The sequence below is a fragment of the Nerophis ophidion genome, linkage group LG19, assembly GCF_033978795.1.
Source record: "Nerophis ophidion isolate RoL-2023_Sa linkage group LG19, RoL_Noph_v1.0, whole genome shotgun sequence".
Lineage (NCBI taxonomy): Eukaryota > Metazoa > Chordata > Actinopteri > Syngnathiformes > Syngnathidae > Nerophis > Nerophis ophidion.
In genome coordinates this window covers 46,067,865-46,084,660 of record NC_084629.1, presented here as the reverse complement: position 1 = coordinate 46,084,660, position 16,796 = coordinate 46,067,865, and the positions used below count along the sequence as shown (strand labels likewise).

Sequence of the window (16,796 nt, the reverse complement as noted above, 5' to 3'; positions counted from 1 at the left end):
CAGGAAATAACAGGGTCAGACGGAGAATGAAGCAAAGATGGAAAAATAAACAATAATGTGTTAAGATCCGAGTACGGATTATTATGATGCGTTCAAGAGTCTTATGGGCTGAGGGGACGAAGCTGTTACAGAATCTGGAGGTTCTGCTACGGAGGCTGCGAAACCTCTTTCTAGAGTCCAGCAGTGGAAACAGTCCTTTGCATATGCATCCACGTTTATGGATGTATGTTATATTGTCTTTATATTCCAGCGAGTTAATCCACTTTTGGGGGGGGGATTGAGGGGATTATTATGATGCGTTCAAGAGTCTTATGGGCTGAGGGGAAGAAGCTGTTACAGAACCTGGAAGTTCTGCTCTGGAGGCTGCGGAACCTCTTTCTAGAGTCCAGCAGTGAAAACAGTCCTTTGCATATGCAACCACGTTTATGGATGTATGTTATATTGTCTTTACATTCCAGCGAGTTAATCCATTTTTGGGGGGGATTATGATGCGTTCACAAGAGTCTTACGGCCTGAGGGGAAGAAGCTGTTCCAGAACCTGGAGGTTCTGCTACGTAGGCTGCGGAACCTCTTTCTAGAGTCCAGCAGTGAAAACAGTCCTTTGCATATGCATCCACGCTTATGGATGTATGTTATATTGTCTTTATATTCCAGTGAGTTAATCCATTTTGGGGGAGGGGGATTGAGGGGATTATTATGATGCGTTCAAGAGTCTTATGGGCTGAGGGGAAGAAGCTGTTACAGAACCTGGAGGTTCTGCTACGGAGGCCGCGGAACCTCTTTCTAGAGTCCAGTAGTGAAAACAGTCATTGGTGGGGGTGGGAGGAGTCTCTGCAGATTTTCTGAGCCCTGGTCAGGCAGCAGCTTTTTGCAATCTCCTAGATAGGAGGAAGGGTGTCAGTTCATCCATTGTCTCCTGGATCACTGATTACTTGTCTGACAGGCCCCAGTTTGTACAACTTGGGAGCTCCCTGTTAGATACTGTGGTCAGTGGTGTAGGTGCTCCACAGGGGACCGCCCTGTCTCCTTTCCTGTTCACCCTGTACACCTCAGACTACCAGTACAGTTCCAGGTCCTGCCACCTGCAGAAATACTCGGACGACTCTGCTGTGGTCGGGTGTGTTGGAGAGGGACAGGAATCGGAGTACATGTCACTGATCGCTGACTTTTTGGAGTGGTCTCAGGCGAACCATCTGGTTCTTAATGTAGACAAGACCAAAGAGCTGGTCATCGACTTCAGGAAGAAAATGAGCCCATCAAGATCCAGGGCCGGGAGGTGGCAGTAGTGCGGCAGTACAAGTACCTGGGAGTCCACTTCAACAGCAGACTGGACTGGAAGGACAACTGGAAAACTGTATACATGAAGGGCATGAGCAGACTCTTTTTTTTTTTCTGAGGAAGCTTGGGTCCTTTAATGTGTGCAGCAAGCTGTTGGAGATATTTTATCAGTCTGTTGTGGCCAGTGCCCTGTACTTCACAGTGGTCTGTTGGGGGAGCAGCACCAGCAAAAGGGACTCAAACCGGATTGACACACTGATCCGGAAAGCTGGCTAAACTATTGTCACGGAGTTGGATGCGTTTGTGTCAGTGAGGGACAGGAAGACACTGGACAAACTGCTGGCCATCATGTTCAATCCTGCCAATCCACTCCACCAGACAATTGAGCTCCAACTCCAACGGGCTCCTTCAGCTTCGTTCCCACAGTGTTCCCTTCAAGAACTCCTTCATTCCGCTCTCCATCCAGCTGTATAATCACTCCCATACAGCAATAGATGATATCTGTCTATTACCTGACACCTGTCACATATACAGCTGTCACCTATCCTGTAATAAAATCTGCTCTTTTCATCCGACGCAAAAAGAGCATGCGCTGCTGAGCTCTTTTTTACAAGAGCTCCGGTGCGTAGGGACCAGATCGTATTGTCAGGTATCTGCACCCCCCAGGAACTTGGTGCTGATTACTCTTACACACACACTAGGTGTGATGAAATTATTATCTGCATTTGACCAATCACCCTTGATCACCCCCTGGGAGGTGAGGGGAGCAGTGAACAGCAGCGGTGGCCGCGCCCGGGAATCCTTTTTGGGTGATTTAACCCCCAATTCAAGCAGGGAGGTAATGGGTGCCATTTTCACATCGAGGGAAGACTCGTTGGGGCGGTAAAGCTCGGTTACCATCTCCACTGCTGTGCCGTCGATGAAGATTGGTACTTTAGCGTTAAAATACAGACTTTTTTTGGTTACCGTATTTCCTTGAATTCCCGCCGGGGGGCTAATTAATTTAAAACCTCTTCTCACTCCGGCGTTTACCAAAGACATGCGGTAAAGGCAAGCATGAACTAGTTACTTTAAAACCTCAAGGCAAGAAAAGCACATTTAATAAAAAATAAAAACGTTATTATTATACCTTTACTTATAAATGAAGTCCATGCGCAGCTCCTTCTGATCAAAAGCATCGATAACTTGTTTACAGAAGTCTTCCTTATCTTTCTTCAGTTTTTAAAGTATTTCTGTCTCGATGGAGATCTTCCTTTATTACTTCGATTGAAAGTCCAGTTTAGAAAATTGTTTTATTTTAGATATGTAATCCTCCATGTTAAAAGTGCAAGCGAGAGGAAAAAATAAACTTGCTGCTTGTTGTCACTTCTTCTGCAGCCGAGTAGTCGCAAGAAGGATCACTAGCGCCCTCTACCACCAGGAGGCGGGAGTCATTTAATGACTCATATTTGACACACGCAGCTATGGTATATTAATAAAACATAGCTGCTTACTGTTCTTTTTAGCATATTCAATAGCTTGGACCTTAGATCCTACTGAATAGCTCTTAATCTTCTTCCCTTTATGCGATTTCAAATGATTGAAATCAGCCTCCTCCATTTTGGAAATGATGACAGGTGAAGTGTCACTCGTGACGTGACGAGTTTGACCCGGTGGAAATTCTAGACATGCGCTAAAAAAAAAATATTTTGCGAAACGAGTTAGACCCGGCGTTAATCCTGAGCCGGCGGTAATGCTAAGCATGCGCTAATTATTTTGCGAAACGAGTTCGACCCGGCAGTAATTCTAGTCAGGCGCATACTATATACCCGGCGACAATTCAAGGAAATACGGTATTCGAGGAAACCGACATATTGGTATTTCCACCAGCCGCTTAAAAGGCAGCCGTGTTTATTGGTAAACGAAAGCAAACTTGCCCACGCTGTCAAAAACAAGCGGCGTGTTCCACCAGTCGCCGATGCAAAAAGTCATTGGGTGCAATAACAAGGCGTGAGAGCATCAATGTAAAACTCATTCGCTTCATCATTTTCCATTACACAACCCATCAGAAACCCTCTCATGCGTGAAGGGTATTAACGGCAAAATTAAAGCATGCAAGCACTTTTAGGATGATTTGAATATTCTGCATATGTTCCCCCGCAGTAAGATCTGGGCCGGCGTTGGGATTTTATTAACATTGTTCACATTTCCATAAAAAGGCATGCTGGGGTTCCAAGCGGAAGAAGATCAGCAAAAGACAAAAATTAGGCGCCGGTTGCAGGGCTGGGCTCACCTCACGCATCCAACCCGTGAAGATGAAGGAGAGGTGGAGGACAATTAGGAAGACCCGGGATGGTGATGGTGGTGATGGTGAGCTTAATGGAGGTGGTGCAAGCACAGAAAATGGAGATGATTAAAATAAAATAAAAAAAAGGTAACACTTTAAAATGGGGAACATATTCAGACAGAGACAAAGACTTAATTTGGAGTTATTTGGACACAAATGGGACACATTACTTCCCTGCTTGACACTCAGCATCAAGGGTTGGAATTCGGGGTTAAAGTCCTACTGAAAGCCACTACTAGCGACCACGCAGTCTGATAGTTTATATATCAATGATGAAATATTAACATTAGTTTACTAAATTGCAATTTTAAATTTTGCGCCGAAAAATCCTGCAGATGTCACGCATTGTAGCGGACATTTTGTTCCAGCATTGTTCCCAGCTATACGTCATCTGTTTTCATTGCATAATTCCACAGTACTCAGGACATCTGTGTTACTGAATCTTTTTCAATTTGTTCAATGAATAATGGAGACGTCAAAGAAGAAAGCTGTAGGTGGAAAGCGGTGTATTGCGGCCGCCTTTAGCAACACAAACACAGCCGGTGTTTCATTGTTTGCATTCCCGAAAGATGACGGTGAAGCTTTACTATGGAAAGTGTCTTGCCCAAGGACACAACGGCAGTGACTAGGATGGCGGAAGCGGGAATCGAACCTGCAACCCTCAAGTTGCTGGCACGGCCGCTCTACCAACCGAGCTATGCCGGTCAAAATGTATGTTGAAGAGGTTCATTTAGCCTACTGATGTGTATTTATAAATGGTTTATTTATATAGGCTAGTAAGTTACTTTTTCTGCACCTGACAAGTTTGGGCCACCTTGCTTCTGCAGCACCTGCTCCCAGTGCCACCCACACTGGTTTAAATGTAAATTAGATATTGGGTTTCACTATGTAAAGCGCTTTGAGTCACTAGAGAAAAGCGCTATATAAATATAATTCACTTCACTTCACAACAGAGCGGTCGAGCGAACACGGTTCCCTACCACATGTCAAACGGCAGGTTTTGGTGAGAAAACGGTGGTAATAAGTCGGCTCTTACCGTAGACATGAGCAGATAGCTTGCGTGGTTTCTCGTGTATCTGTCTAAAAAGAGGCATTTTTGGACTCTCTTGCCTCCGCCGACCGGCCTCCCCCGAACGTGGGATGCTTCCACCGTGGAGGAAGGGAAAACAAAGCTCAGCCGGGCCACAACGGCTGCCTTCACTTCGCCTCGTCGAGAAACGTGGCTTCCCTCAGAGACACCCCTCAGACTTTCAGGTACCATATAATCTCACTAAAACACTGGTAACACAAATAGCAGACAAGGGATTTTCCAGAATTCCATCCATCCATCCATCATCTTCCGCTTATCCGAGGTCGGGTCGCGGGGGCAGCAGCCTAAGCAGGGAAGCCCAGACTTCCCTATCTCCAGCCACTTCGTCTAGCTCTTCCCGGGGGATCCCGAGGCGTTCCCAGGCCAGCCGGGAGACATAGTCTTCCCAACGTGTCCTGGGTCTTCCCCGTGGCCTCCTACCAGCTGGACGTGCCCTAAACACATCCCTAGGGAGGCGTTCGGGTGGCATCCTGACCAGATGCCCGAACCACCTCATCTGGCTCCTCTCCATGTGGAGGAGCAGCGGCTTTACGTTGAGCTCCTCCCGGATGGCAGAGCTTCTCACCCTATCTCTAAGGGAGAGCCCTGGAAACTCATTTGGGCCGCTTGTACCCGTGATCTTATCCTTTCGGTCATGACCCAAAGCTCATGACCATAGGTGAGGATGGGAACGTAGATCGACCGGTAAATTGAGAGCTTTGCCTTCCGGCTCAGCTCCTTCTTCACCACAACGGATCGATACAACGTCCGCATTACTGAAGACGCCGCACCGATCCGCCTGTCGATCTCACGATCCACTCTTCCCCCACTCGTGAACAAGACTCCTAGGTACTTGAACTCCTCCACTTGGGGCAGGGTCTCCTCCCCAACCCGGAGATGGCACTCCACCCTTTTCCGGGCGAGAACCATGGACTCGGACTTGGAGGTGCTGATTCTCATTCCGGTCGCTTCACACTCGGCTGCGAACCGATCCAGTGAGAGCTGAAGATCCCGGCCAGATGAAGCCATCAGGACCACATCATCTGCAAAAAGCAGAGACCTAATCCCGCGGCCACCAAACCGGAACCCCTCAACGCCTTGGCTGCGCCTAGAAATTCTGTCCATAAAAGTTATGAACAGAATGGGTGACAAAGGACAGCCTTGGCGGAGTCCAACCCTCACTGGAAATGTGTCCGACTTACTGCCAGCAATGCGGACCAAGCTCTGACACTGATCATACAGGGAGTGGACCGCCACAATAAGACATTCCGATACCCCATACTCTCTGAGCACTCCCCACAGGACTTCCCGAGGGACACGGTCGAATGCCTTCTCCAAGTCCACAAAGCACATGTAGACTGGTTGGGCAAACTCCCATGCACCCTCAAGAACCCTGCCCAGAGTATAGAGCTGGTCCACAGTTCCACGACCAGGACGAAAACCACACTGTTCCTCCTGAATCCGAGGTTCGACTATCCGGCGAAGCCTCCTCTCCAGTACACCTGAATAAACCTTACGGGGAAGGCTGAGGAGTGTGATCCCACGATAGTTGGAACACACCCTCCGGTCCCCCTTCTTAAAGAGAGGGACCACCACACCGGTCTGCCAATCCAGAGGTACCGCCCCCGATGTCCACGCGATGCTGCAGAGTCTTGTCAACCAAGACAGCCCCACAGCATCCAGAGCCTTAAGGAACTCCGGGCGGATCTCATCCACCCCCGGGGCCTTGCCGCCGAGGAGCTTTTTAACTACCTCAGCGACCTCAGCCCCAGAAATAGGAGAGTCCACTACAGATTCCCCAGGCACCGCTTCCTCAAAGGAAGACGTGTTGGTGGGATTGAGGAGGTCTTCGAAGTATTCCCTCCACCGATCCACAACATCCGCAGTCGAAGTCAGCAGAACACCATCCGCACCATACACGGTGTTGATAGTGCACTGCTTCCCCTTCCTGAGGCGCCGTATGGTGGTCCAGAATCGCTTCGAAGCCGTCCGGAAGTCGTTTTCCATGGCTTCCCCGAACTCTTCCCATGTCCGACTTTTTGCCTCCGCGACCACTAAAGCTGCACACCGCTTGGCCCGTCGGTACCCGTCCACTGCCTCCGGAGTCCTATGAGCCAAAAGAACCCGATTGGACTCATTCTTCAGCTTGACGGCATCCCTCACTGCTGGTGTCCACCAACGGGTTCTGGGATTACCGCCACGACAGGCACCAACAACCTTGCGGCCACAGCTCCAATCAGCCGCCTCGACAATAGAGGTTCGGAACATGGTCCACTCGGACTCAATGTCCCGCACCTCCCTCGTGACATGTTCAAAGTTCTCCCGGAGGTGTGAATTGAAACTCTCTCTGACAGGAGACTCTGCCAGACGTTCCCAGCAGACCCTCACAATGCGCTTGGGCCTGCCAGGTCTGTCCGGCATCCTCCCCCACCATCGCAGCCAACTCACCACCAGGTGGTGATCGGTAGAAAGCTCCGCCCCTCTCTTCACCCGAGTGTCCAAAACATAAGGCCGCAAATCCGATGATACAACTACAAAGTCGATCATGGAACTGCGGCCTAGGGTGTCCTGGTGCCAAGTGCACATATGGACACCCTTATGTTTGAACATGGTGTTTGTTATCGACAAACTGTGACGAGCACAAAAGTCCAATAACAAAACACCACTCGGGTTTAGATCCGGGCGACCATTCTTCCCAATCACGCCTCTCCAGGTTTCACTGTCGTTGCCAACATGAGCGTTGAAGTCTCCCAGTAGGACAAGGGAATCACCCGGAGGAGCACTTTCCAGTACTCTCTCGAGTGTACCCAAAAAGGGTGGGTACTCTGAACTGCTGTTTGGTGCGTAAGCACAAACAACAGTCAGGACCCGTCCCCCCACCCGAAGGCGAAGGTAAGCTACCCTCTTGTCCACTGGGTTGAACTCAAACGTACAGGCTTTGAGCCGGGGGGCAACGAGAATTGCCACCCCAGCCCGTCGCCTCTCACTGCCGGCAACGCCAGAGTGGAAGAGGGTCCAGTCCCTCTCGAGAGAACTGGTTCCAGAGCCCTTGCTGTGCGTCGAGGTGAGTCCGACTATATCCAGCCGGAACTTCTCTACCTCGCGCACTAGCTCAGGCTCCTTCCCCCCCAGTGAGGTGACGTTCCACGTCCCAAGAGCTAGCTTCTGTAGCCGAGGATCGGACCGCCAAGTGCCCTGCCTTCGGCTGCCGCCCAGCTCACAATGCACCCGACCTCTATGGCCCCTCCTATGAGTGGTGAGCCCATTGGAGGGATGACCCACGTTGCCTCTTCGGGCTGTGCCCGGCCGGGCCCCATGGGGACAGGCCCGACCACCAGGCGCTCGCCATCGTGCCCCAACTCCGGGCCTGGCTCCAGAGCGGGGCCCCGGTGACCCACGTCCGGGCGAGGGAAATCTGGGTTCATTTCGTTGTAATTCCATAGAAGTCTTTGAGCTGCTCTTTGTCTGATCACTCACCTAGGACCTGTTTGTCTTGGGAGACCCTACCAGGGGGCATGAAAACCCCCAGACAACATAGCTCCTAGGATCATTGGGACACGCAAACTCCTCTACCACGGTAAGGTAGCAGCTCAGAGAGGAGTTTTTTCCAGAATTATCCTAGTAAATGTGTCTAGTAACATCTGAATTGCTCCCACTGCCCTCGCCTTTTTTTTTTTTTGCAGCGATCATTCGAAAGATCGTGTTTCGAAGAGGGTCCCTTGCGAAGGGCAGAGATGGGCACTGCCACCATTCGTCGACTGGTGCTGAAGAAAGGTGCGGGGCCGACCTTCAGGTTGTACAGGTACGACCATATAATCTCACTAAAACACTAGTAACACAATAAGCAGATAAGGGATTTTCCAGAATTATCATAGTAAATGTGTCTAATAACATCTGAACCGCTCACACTGTATAGTCTTTTTTTTTCCAGTCCTTCACTCTCACTTTCCTCATCCACAAATCTTTCATCCTCGCTCAAATTAATGGGGAAATGGTCGCTTTCTCGGTCCGAATCGCTCCTGCTGCTGGTGGCCATGATTGTAAACAATGTTCAGATGTGAGGAGCTCCACAACCCGTGACGTCACGCGCACATCCTCTGCTACTTCCGGTACAGGCAAGGCTTTTTTATTAGCCACCAAAAGTTGCAAACTTTATCCTGGATGTTCTCTACTAAATCCTTTCAGCAAAAATATGGCAATATCGTGAAATGATCAAGTATGACACATAGAATGGACCTGCTGTCCCCGTTTAAATAAGAACATCTCATTTCAGTAGGCCTTTAAATCACAAAAAAAATTCCCGGGCGTGGCCACCGCTGTTGCTCACTGCTCCCCTCACCTCCCAGGGGGTGATCGAGGATGATGGGTCGAATGCAGAGAATAATTTTGCCACACATAGTGTGTGTGTGACAAAAATGTGTACTTTAACTTAATATAAGGGTTAGAGTTAGGTTTGGGGTTAGAGTTAGAGTTAGGGTTACTAATAAGCAATAGTTCTGAGGTTACTAAAGTTAAAGTACCATTGACTGTCACACACACGTGTGTGGTGAAATTATTCTCTGCATTTGACCCACCACCCCTATACCCCCCTGGGAGGTGAGGGGAGCAGTGAGCAGCAGCGGTGGCCACGCCCGGGAATCGATTTTTGGTGAATTAACCCCCAATTAATGGGTTCCATTTTTATATCGAGGGAAGACTCTTTGGGGCGGTATAGCTCGGTTGGTAGAGCGGCCGTGCCAGCAAATAGAGGGTTCCAGGTTCGACCCCCGCTTCAGCCATCCTAGTCACTGCCGTTGTGTCCTTGGGCAAGACACTTTACCCACCTGCCCCCAGGTTAAAGTTAAGTTAAAGTACCAATGATTGTCACACACACACACACTAGGTGTGGTAAGATTTGTCCTCTGCATTTGACCCATCCCCTTGTTTACCCCCTGGGAGGTGAGGGGAGCAGTGAGCAGCAGCAGTGGCCGCGCCCGGGAATCATTTTTGCTGATTCAACCCCCAATTCACACAGGGAGGTGATGGCTCCCATCTTTGGGGCGGTATAGCTCGGTTGGTAGAGCTGCCGTGCCGGCAATTTGAGGGTTCCGGGTTCGATCCCCGCTTCCGCCATCCTAGTCACTGCCGTTGTGTCCTTGGGCAAGACACTTTACCCACCTGCCCCCAGTGCCACCCACACTGGTTTAAGTTCAAGTTAAAGTTAAGTTAAAGTATCAATGATTGTCACACACACACACTAGGTGTGGTGAAATTCGTCCTGTGCATTTGAGGGGAGCAGTGAGCAGCAGCAGAGGCCACGCCCAGGAATAATTTTTTGCTGATTTAACCCCCAATTCAAGCAGGGAGGTGATGGCTCGCATTTTTATATTGAGGGAAGACTCTTCGGGGCGGTATAGCTCGGTTGGTAGAGCGGCCGTGCCAGCAAATAGAGGGTTCCAGGTTCGATCCCTGCTCCCGCCATCCTAGTTACTGCCGTTGTGTCCTCGGGCAAGACACTTTACCCACCTGCCCCCAGTGCCACCCACACTGGTTTAAGTTAAAGTACCAATTATTGTCACACACACACTAGGTGTGGTGAAATTCGTCCTCTGCATTTGACACACCCCTGGGAGGTGAGGGGAGCAGTGAGCAGCAGCAGTGGCCGCGCCTGGGAATCATTTTTTGGTGATTTAACCCCCAATTCAAGCAGGGAGGTGATGGCTCGCATTTTTATATTGAGGGAAGACTCTTCGGGGCGGTATAGCTCGGTTGGTAGAGCGGCCGTGCCAGCAAATAGAGGGTTCCAGGTTCGATCCCTGCTCCCGCCATCCTAGTTACTGCCGTTGTGTCCTTGGGCAAGACACTTTACCCACCTGCTCCCAGTGCCACCCACACTGGTTTAAGTTACAGTACCAATTATTGTCACACACACACACTAGGTGTGGTGAAATTCGTCCTGTGCATTTGGCACACCCCTGGGAGGTGAGGGGAGCAGTGAGCAGCAGCAGTGGCTGCGCCCAGGAATCATTTTTTGCTGATTTAACCCCCAATTCACGCAGGGAGGTGATGGCTCCCATCTTTGGGGCGGTATAGCTCGGTTGGTAGAGCGGCCGTGCCGGCGACTTGAGGGTTCCAGGTTCGATCCCCGCTTCTGCCATCCTAGTCACTGCCGTTGTGTCCTTGGGCAAGACACTTTACCCACCTGCCCCCAGTGCCACCCACACTGGTTTAAGTTAAAGTTAAGTTAAAATACCAATTATTGTCACACACACACTAGGTGTGGTGAAATTCGTCCTGTGCATTTGACCCAGCTCTGGGAGGTGAGGGGAGCAGTGAGCAGCAGCAGTGGCCGTGCCCAGAATCATTTTTTGGTGATTTAACCCCCAATTCACACAGGGAGGTGATGGCTCCCATCTTTGGGGCGGTATAGCTCGGTTGGTAGAGCGGCCGTGCCAGCAAATAGAGGGTTCCAGGTTCGATCCCCGTCTGCTATCCTAGTTACTGCCGTTGTGTCCTTGGGCAAGACACTTTACTCACCTTCTCCCGGTGCCACCCACACTGGTTTAAGTTCAAGTTAGGGTTAAGTTAAAGTACTAATGATTGTCTCACACACACACACACACACACACACACACACTAGGTGTGGTGAAATTCGTCCTGTGCATTTGGCACACCCCTGGGAGGTGAGGGGAGCAGTGAGCAGCAGCAGTGGCCGCGCCCGGGAATCATTTTTTGGGGTGATTTAACCCTCAATTCAAGCAGGGAGGTGATGGCTCGCATTTCTATATTGAGGGAAGACTCTTTGGGGCGGTATAGCTCGGTTGGTAGAGCGGCCGTGCCAGCAAATAGAGGGTTCCAGGTTCGATCCCCAGTTACACCATCCTAGTCACTGCCGTTGTGTCCTTGGGCAAGACACTTTACCCACCTGCTCCCGGTGCCACCCACACTGGTTTAAGTTTAAGTTAAAGTACCAATGATTGTCACACACACACACACACACACACTAGGTGTGGTGAAATTCGTCCTGTGCATTTGAGGGGAGCAGTGAGCAGCAGCAGTGGCTGCGCCCAGGAATCATTTTTTGCTGATTTAACCCCCAATTCAAGCAGGGAGGTGATGGCTCGCATTTTTATATTGAGGGAAGACTCTTCGGGGCGGTATAGCTCGGTTGGTAGAGCGGCCGTGCCAGCAAATAGAGGGTTCCAGGTTCGATCCCTGCTCCCGCCATCCTAGTTACTGCCGTTGTGTCCTTGGGCAAGACACTTTACCCACCTGCTCCCAGTGCCACCCACACTGGTTTAAGTTAAAGTACCAATTATTGTCACACACACACACTAGGTGTGGTGAAATTCGTCCTCTGCATTTGACACACCCCTGGGAGGTGAGGGGAGCAGTGAGCAGCAGCAGTGGCCGCGCCTGGGAATAATTTTTTGGGGTGATTTAACCCTCAATTCAAGCAGGGAGGTGATGGCTCGCATTTTTATATTGAGGGAAAACTCCTTGGGTCAGTATAGCTCGGTTGGTGGAGCGGCCGTGCCAGCAAATAGAGGGTTCCAGGTTCGATCCCCGCTTCCGCCATCCTAGTCACTGCCGTTGTGTCCTTGGGCAAGACACTTTACCCACCCACACTGGTTTAAATGTAACTTATATAATGGGCTTCACTATGTTAAAGCGCTTTGAGTCACTAGAGAAAAGCGCTATATAAATATAATTCACTTCACTTAGTTAAATGGGTTATACTTGATTGGCACAAAGCCCTGTGACACTATGTCCACATTCACCCATGCAAGGCCCTAACTAACCACCATCAGGAGCAAGGGTGAAGTGTCTTGCTCAAGGACACAACGGACGTGACGAGGTTGGGGATTGAACCAGGAACCCTAAAGTTGCTGGCACGGCCACTCTCCCGTCTGCACCACGCCGTCCCACAGTTAATGGCTTACTGCTTGTATATTAAGGCCATGCAGGAGAAGGCATTAATAAGTACTTAATAATGAATTATTAAGAGAGAAATATGTCACTAATTTGCATGTTAATAAGCGACTAATTAATGTTGAAAATGTGTTCCCCGTACTAAAGTGTTGCCAAAAAACATATCCTGGAATAGTCATTAAAGATAAGCTATTTTACAAACCTGAAAGTCCGAATTTTGCCGTTCACAAACTTCCATCACGTCTTTTTTTTTTTTTAAACTAAATATTTGAACACTTCTGCATGTATATATGTCTCAGCAGAGGCGTGCACTTCCCGCGCCGGAGGAAATGATCTTAATGATTTGCATGTGGAACTGCACTAAAAGCAGGAATATAAAATATGTGCTTTTTAATTATTCAACCAAGCACACGGACGCGGCTTCTTTTTCCTGTTTAGATCACTTTTAATATCACTCGGTGGGAGAATTATGAACCATCAGGGGCAGCAAGTGCATGCTGGTAAAACTACACAGCGGGGGGGCGGCCACCCGCGGCTCTTGGTCCTCATGCGGCCCTTTGGCGGCGCCGTGGTGGCTCCTTGGAGCTTTTTTCAAAAATGTATGGAAATTGAAAAAAAAATGGAGTGAAAAATTGTGCGCCGTTTTGTCCTACTAATTCCAGTGGCCCTTGAACTCATCATTGGCTCAATATTTTGTTTATGTTTACAACTTTCACCGATGCTGTCACAGAAAGACGTGTTTAATGGCCACTCCTCTGTCTCATTTTGTCCACCAAACGTTTTATCCTGTGCGTGAATGCACAAAGGTGAGCTTTGTTGATGTTATTGACTTGTTGGAGTGATAATCACATGTAGAATAAAAAGCTTACTGCTTAATATATTTCTGTTTATGCTTCACTGATGAGAGTATTTGGCGAGCGCTGTTTTGTCCTACTAATTCCAACGGTCCTTAAACTCACCGTTGTGTAGACTGTGACTCAACAGTTTGTTTTTGTTTACAACTTTCGCCGACACTGTCACAGAAAGACGTGTTTTATGGCTCTTCCTTTGTCTCATTTTGTCCACCAAACGTTTTATCCTGTGCGTGAATGCACAAATGTGAGCCTTGTTGATGTTATTGACTTGTTGGAGTGCTATTCTTATGTAGAAATAGAAAGCCCACTGCTTAATATATTTCTGTTTATGCTCCACTGATGAGAGTATTTGGCGAGCACCGTTTTGTCCTACTAATTCCAGCGGCCCTTGAACTCACCGTTGTGTAGACTGTGACGCAACAGTTTGTGTACATGTACAACTTTCGCCGGCACCGCCACAGAAAGACGTGTTTTATGCCCACTCATTTGTCTCATTTCGTCCACCAAACATTTTATGCTGTGCGTGAATGCACAAATGTGAGCTTTGTTGATGTTATTGACTTGTTGGAGTGCAAATCACATGTAGAAATAGAAAGCCCACTGCTTAATATATTTCTGTTTATGCTTCACTGATGAGAGTGTTTGGCGAGCGCCGTTTTGTCCTACTAAATCCAGCGGCCCTTGAACTCACCGTTGTGTAGACTGTGACTCAACAGTTTGTTTTTGTTTACAACTTTCGCCGACGCTGCCACCGAAAGACGTGTTTTATGGCCACTCCTTTGTCTCATTTTGTCCACCAAACGTTTTATGCTGTGCGTGAATGCACAAAGGTGAGTTTTGTTGATGTTATTGACTTGTTGGAGTGCTAATCACATGTAGAAATAGAAAGCCCACTGCTTAATATATTTCTGTTTATGCTTCACTGATGAGAGTATTTGGCGAGCGCCATTTTGTCCTACTAATTTCTGCGGCCCTTAAACTAACCGTTGTGTAGACTGTGACGCAACAGTTTGTTTACTTGTACAACTTTTGCCGATGCCGCCACAAAAAGACGTGTTTTATGGCCACTCCTTTGTCTCATTTTGTCCACCAAACGTTTTATCCTGTGCGTGAATGCACAAAGGTGAGCTTTGTTGATGTTATTGACTTGTTGGAGTGCTAATCACTTGTAGAAATAGAAAGCCCACTGCTTAATATATTTCTGTTTATGCTTCACTGATGAGAGTATTTGGCGAGCGCCATTTTGTTCCTACTAATTCCAGTGGCCCTTGAACTCACCGTTGTGTGGGCTGTGACTCAAAAGTTTGTTTACGTTTACAACTTTCGCCGACGCTGACACAGAAAAATGTGTTTAATGGCTACTCCTTTGTCTCATTTTGTCCAACAAACGTTTTATGCTGTACGTGAATGCACAAAGGTGAGCTTTGTTGATGTTATTGACTTGTTGGAGTGCTAATAACGTGTAGAAATAGAAAGCCCACTGCTTAATATATTTCTGTTTATGCTTCACTGATGAGAGTATTTGGCGAGCGCCGTTTTGTCCTACTAATTGCAGCGGCCCTTGAACTCACCGTTGTGTAGACTGTGACGCAACAGTTTGTTTACTTGTACAACTTTTGCCGACGCCGCCACAAAAAGACGTGTTTTTATGCCCACTCCTTTGTCTCATTTCGTCCACCAAACATTTTATCCTGTGTGTGAATGCACAAAGGCGAGCTTTGTTGATGTTATTGACTTGTTGGAGTGCTAATCACATGTAGAAATAGAAAGCCCACTGCTTAATATATTTCTGTTTATGCTTCACTGATGAGAGTATTTGGCGAGCGCCGTTTTGTCCTACTAATTTCTGCAGCCCTTAAACTCACCATTGTGTAGACTGTGACTCAACAGTTTGTTTTGTTTACAACTTTCGCTGATGCTGACACAGAAAGACGTGTTTTATGGCGACTCCTTTGTGTCATTTTGTCCACCAAACATTTTTTGCTGTGCGTGGATCCAAAAAGATGAGCTTTGTTGATGTTATTGACTTGTTGGAGTGCTAATCACATGTAGAAATAGAAAGCCCACTGCTTAATATATTTCTGTTTATGCTTCACTGATGAGAGTATTTGACGAGCGCCGTTTTGTCCTACTAATTTCAGCGGCCCTTGAACTCACCGTTGTGTAGACTGTGACGCAACAGTTTGTGTACGTGTACAACTTTCGCCGACGCCGCCACAGAAGGACGTGTTTTATGCCCACTCATTTGTCTCATTTCGTCCACCAAACATTTTATGCTGTGCGTGAATGCACAAATGTGAGCTCTGTTGATGTTATTGACTTGTTGGAGTGCAAATCACATGTAGAAATAGAAAGCTTACTGCTTAATATATTTCTGTTTATGCTTCACTGATGAGAGTATTTGGCGAGCGCCGTTTTGTCCTACTAATTTCTGCAGCCCTTAAACTCACCGTTGTGTAGACTGTGACTCAACAGTTTGTTTTCGTTTACAACTTTCGCCGACGCTGACACAAAAAAACGTGTTTGATGGCCACTCCTTTGTCTCTTTTTGTCCACCAAACGTTTTATCCTGTGCTTGAATGCACAAAGGTGAGTTTTGTTGATGTTATTGACTTGTTGGAGTGCTAATCACATGTAGAAATAGAAAGCCCACTGCTTAATACATTTCTGTTTATGCTTCACTGATGAGACTGTTTGGCGAGCGCCATTTTGTCCTACTAATTCCAACGGGCCTTGAACTCACCGTTGTGTGGACTGTGACGCAACAATTTGGTTTAGGTTTACAACTTTCGCTGCCGCCGCCACAAAAAGACGTGTTTGATGGCCTCTAAATTGTCTCACTTTGTACACCAAACGTTTTATGCTGTGTGTGAATGCACAAAGGTGAGCGTTGTTGATGTTATTGACTTGCTGGGGTGCTAATCAGGAATATTTAGTGGGTGCATGACTGCAAGCTAATCCATGCTAACATGCTATTTAGGCTAGCTGCATTTACATATTGCATCATTTTGCCTCGTTTGTAGGTATATCTTCCACAAAGGGATACACCCCTACCATGAGGATCATCATACTCGCTTCGAGTGACCGCCGATTATGATATTTGAGCTGGTTTAATTTCCTTTACTCATTCCCTCTGTGAATTTAGTTTAAATACATTTATTTAGGAGGAATTATGGTGTGGGGTTGTTTTTCAGGAGTTGGGCTTGGCCCCTTAGTTCTGGTGAAAGGAACTTTGAATGCTCCAGGATACCAAAAAAATTTGGACAATTCCATGCTCCCGGCCTTGTGAGAACAGTTTGGCGTGAACCCCTTCCTCTTCCAACATGACTGTGCACCAGTGCACAAAGACATGGATGAC

General features: G+C 48.0%; 1 protein-coding gene across 1 annotated transcript in view; it reads right to left on the bottom strand.

The window, feature by feature from the left end:
* LOC133538476 (neuroligin-4, X-linked-like) overlaps window positions 1-16,796 on the bottom strand; it is a 130,759-nt gene that overhangs the window by 85,996 nt on the left and 27,967 nt on the right. The window lies entirely within an intron of this gene.